The following is a 5,081-nucleotide window of genomic DNA, read 5'->3' on the forward strand; positions in this document are numbered from 1 at the left end:
ATCGTTGAAATATGGAATGACAGAGTTATAGGCAGAGAAAGAAAGAAAAACAAAGAGAAAGACACGAACAAAGAGAGATAGAGAGAGAGAAATAGACAGAAAGACAGATAGACTGACAGATTGATAGAGAGAGAGAGAGAGAGAGAGAGAGAGAGAGAAAGGGGGGTGAGAGACGGAGAGAGAGAGAGAGAGAGAGGGGAGAGAGAGAGAGAGAGAGAGAGAGAGAGAGAGAGAGAGAGAGAGAGAGAGGAGACAGAGAGAGAGAGAGGGGGGAGGAGAGAGAGAGTGGAGAAACAGAGAGAGAAATTATGGAGAAACAGAAAGTCACAAACAGAGACAGTAAAACTTACAAACAGACAGCCATCCAAAGAGCCAGACAGACAGAGACGAAAACAGAGAGAAGGGCAAGCACGGAACAAAAGCCCCACCGAGTTCTGTTTTTAAAAGCAAGAGTAAAATATCCATGTCCGCACCGCATTTTGCGATGTCTGTGATTTATTGAGCATACGTGAATGAGAAATCTCTATTCATCTTTTCTGCTTCATGTTTTCAGTGTATGCAGGAGTTGAGCTGTGTGTATGTATTCCAGAGGTCGTGAATGTACGTGAGTGCATGCATGCCTGGGGGAATCGGAGCGGACATTTTGTGTATGTGCCCGTGAGCGGCAATGTTGCCGTCGGTGTTTGTCTGTTTTCCGCATTCATATGACGATCCAATGTGGTTTGCGTCCGCGCAGTAGAACGAAGAATACCGAGTTAGATTTCTAACCTGAGTTAGATTTGTGAGATAGATGGCAAGTCTGTTCTATGGAGTATCTCTGTTTGTTTGCTGCTCGTATCTCTCTAAACTTTTAGAGAGAGGATCGAAGAATCGCTTCTCCTGAACAACCTGAAAGGTGTTGTTTGGGACATCACAAGTACACATACTTACTACCAAATCTTAGAGCCTACCTAATTACATGTTTACTCCTCAGACGTTTGAGGCTTGTCATTATGAGGCGAACTCGTAGTTGAGACGCAACGGTAGATCTAAATGTCAATCTTTATCTCTGTTATTTTTTAATGCAGCAGTGGATACAAAAATCTATTGCGTGAAGCCGTGGGTGGTTGGTGGGTGCTTTGTTGTGATTTGCTCCTTATTTCTTATCAAACAGCTATAGTCCTTATCTCTCTTCCTTCTTATTCATGTTTGTTACTCTAGTTATAACTCTAATCTTCGGTTTCTTATTATTTTGCATGTGACGTACAACTCTAACTTTAAAAAAAAAGAATATTATGCAAGCAACTGTTGTTGGTATTGGCAAGCTCATAGATCTAGAAACGAATATATCTGTATGGGCGGAATAATGCTGTCTTCTCAAAAGGTGAGGAAACAATGCGAAAACTAATGAGCACAGAATGTTGTTCACACATTTCTCGCATCCACGCTCAATGCGTTGAAAGGCATTCCCAGTTCACCGAGAGGCGGCGAGAGATGTCTATACCTAGCTGCACAGAGAAAAGAGAGGAAAGAAAAAGCTGACCTAGCTAAACAGAGGAAAGGACGAAAAGAAGAATAAAATCTGTAGAGCTTTCTCTTGCTCAACTCCGAATGATGTTATTGTTTTCTGCTTACCATGCTGAAATTCGATAGCGTTGTCTTGACGTTCATGTCGACTTTTTCTTTACTCATTTTGGATATTTAACATTATGTTAGGAAAGAACAATAAGTGGATCTGAATACATAAAAAAGAAAACTGGCACAGAAAGAAATAAAAGAAGGTAAAACGACGTTAAAACATCTCAGGAAAAATTGAAACCAGATCACTGCCAGGAACTTAAAAACAAAAAATAAAGATCATTTTCGCCTGGTACTTTATTCCACTTTCGACGACCAAAAACGACGAAGTGAGCATGAACAATAAGATTTACAAGCAGAATCCTCTTTGCCACCTAACAGACGACAAAGCCAGATTAAGGAAAATAATGGCTTTCAAGGCGGCCTGAAATAAAGAACATGTCACAGTTTTAACGAAAAAAGGAAAAAGAAAATATGCATCTTGTTCAGACGTTGCCGTGGTTTTTTATTTGTGTTTTTTTATTGTTCTCTTGCGATTTAAAAATATCAGTGTTTGAATTTATATAAGTAAAGTAGGCTCATGTGAGATTGATGTGATAAGATAAGAAATGTCAAGAGTAACAAGAGACTCAAAGGGAAGATGGTCGTGAACAATGAAATAAAAATCAGCGTAGAAATATTTTAGAACACCACCAAAAAATCTGTCCCAAAGTGTAATAATGCAAAGTATTTCAAAACACTTAAACTGTGTAAATTTTGAAATTTTACGTAGTATCAAAGAGAAAGCGAACACTAAACTACATAGCACAAGACGCAGTCGTCTTTGTAATCCTGTTTTATAAGAGATAAGAGACATTTAAAAAGGACATAAACAAAACAGGGAGTATAGCTTTTTCTTTGACAAGTATACCTTGCAAAGTTGTTGGAAACTACACAACAACAAGGATTATGGTACTTTAACAACAAACGCAATGTCTTGAAAGCAAACACAAAACCACCAAATATCTGAAGGAGTTTCCAGTCAGGCTCGTGAAAGAGATTTCGCGAGTTTGGCTAATGGGTATTGCAAGTGTCAGAGAGTTACTGTGTATAGTGAAGGCGCATGTTTATTGTTGTATTTTTACGGCTTTTCTCTGTTCTTTGTTTTTTGCTGACTTTTTTTTATTATAAACTTTCAGAGTCCGGAAATTAAATGGTTTCCACACTCAAAACACTTGTCTTTTGTTGGAAAATATGTGTTTGCGTGGGTGTGAGGTGGGGGGGGGGGGGGAAGCTTATTAAGAACACTAAATGTAAATAGACGAAAACAAAGAAAAAGATGTTAAAAAAAAGAAGAGCAAACGAACAAACACAAAAGCCCAAACAATGCCGGTGCAACCTTCCTTAGGCTTTCAAAACTGAATTCGTGGGGTTCCATAAACGATTATAATGTCATACAGTTGGGAAAGCGATGTGTATTTACGATATTATAAATACGTTACCTTTACTGTGTAAAGGATTGTCATATTTATTTGGAACCAAGTAGCATACCACAGACGGGTGGGAAAGATTTATTGACAAGAGCTGACACACAGGGAATGCTTAGTGTTTTGGAGAAAGATCTATTATGTCCATGATCATTTTTCCGTGTGGCCTGATTTGTTCCTGTTGAGTCAGGCGTTCTGTTGAGCTATTGTTGGACTAAAACATAAACTTCCCCTGAAAGACACCAAGACGATAGAGAAAAGTAAGAAAGGCAAACCACCCGAGTGAGCAGACAAACTAGTCACAATGTGGAATAATTGGAGTCGGTTTCCAAATGCCAAATCATAATAAAGTACCAAGAAACTGATAGCCGATTTTAGCAAAACCTTAAGAAATCATTATCGAAGAAATGAAATGTAAAATATACCTCATAAAAAAACAACAATTAAAAAAAATCCTTTTTAAAAAACATTTCGGGAGAGCGTTCGCTCTTACGTTACGGCTAAATCGTGCATTTCCAATTTTGTTGAAATAAGGAGACACTAATAAAAATACACCCTGAAGAGCAAAAAAAAAATTCACACAAAATAATATTGCATCTAAAAAATGATGTTTAAAATTAATGAAACAAAAACAAAGAAGAGAAAAAGCAATACTCATACAGCTGAGTTTTGGACAGAAGAATGGCGGATTTTGCTGACCACAAATACAGCTCGTTTGCAGCGAATGGTTGCGGGTCTGTTTTGTATTAAAGGAAAACGTGTCTGCTGATTGGATTTTATCGTCTTGAATCATTAACTACACAAATTGAAACGCTTGTCTTACAACACACACACACACACACACACACACACACACACACACACACACACATACACACATACACACACACGCACACACACACACAAAACGGTGTCTTTCAGCTCAACAGTATCAGTTTGATTACGGCTTGAATGATTGTAAACCGTTTTAAACCCCTAGTGAATAACTTATGATCACTTGGGGGCGGCCATCTTCTACTTTCCCGGTCATGACCAACCCGAGCCAAGTGAAAAGAAGCGTATACACTATTTTATATCAATTATCATAATAACCTGCCTCCTACATAATGTAAATTTTCTTTGTGGTGGCGTGAGACCAATACAGCCAATCATAAAATAATGAATTAGCCAATTTGTTACCGTTAACAACAAATTAAATGACAGTAGATGTAACAAAACATAATATGGCTGGATTTACTGTCAGGTACATGTAAGTGGACTAATGTGTTTTACTGTAAAATCAGCCAGATGTTTACGATACATATTATTAAGTGTCTGTTTGAAAACACCCATTATGTACCGGGTTCTGTAGTGTAGCTTTTATGTTTTCCACCTTGCATCCTGAAAGCTGCAGTTCGATTCACGCGTAGCATAAGATATTGTAAGGAGTATTTGTCCTTGTTTTTCCTCGGATGTATCTGATTCCATCCAGACTTTTGCCAGCAGAGTTGAAATAGCCCAAATCTTTGATCAAGAACGTTGAGTAAATAACACGTTAGAATATTTACTCTAAATTACAAACTGAATATTGGCTGGAAGCGTTGAGGGTATTGTGAAAGGTAAAGTTGCCATAGTTACTTTGGGTGATAACTGGGTTAAGAGAAAGTCCACTGACACGAGGACGCCCACGAAGTGCCGGAAAAGAGTGAGACGGATCGAGAGACAGGAACATGAAAACGGCAAAAGTGGGCGCGTGCGCGGGGGGTAAAAAAGGAGAACCTGCCGGTGGCAGTTTAAAAAAGAAAAAGAAGAAAAAGAAGAAAACGCAAGTACTAAATCTGACACCAGTTTAGGCTAAAAGAAAATATCAACTCGTCCACTCCAGAGCTTAGAGTTTCAGTAGAATCCGCCGAGACAGGGCATACGTACCGATACAGATAGATAGATAGATAGATAGATAGATAGATAGATAGATAGATAGATAGATAGATAGATAGATAGATAGATAGATAGCCGTCTGACGTCAAAACCTAACGCTTTGGGTCTTTGAACGTGAGCCTGAAATAATCTACAAAAGAT

This window comes from Aplysia californica, unplaced genomic scaffold (genome assembly GCF_000002075.1).
Source record: "Aplysia californica isolate F4 #8 unplaced genomic scaffold, AplCal3.0 scaffold00078, whole genome shotgun sequence".
NCBI lineage: Eukaryota > Metazoa > Mollusca > Gastropoda > Aplysiida > Aplysiidae > Aplysia > Aplysia californica.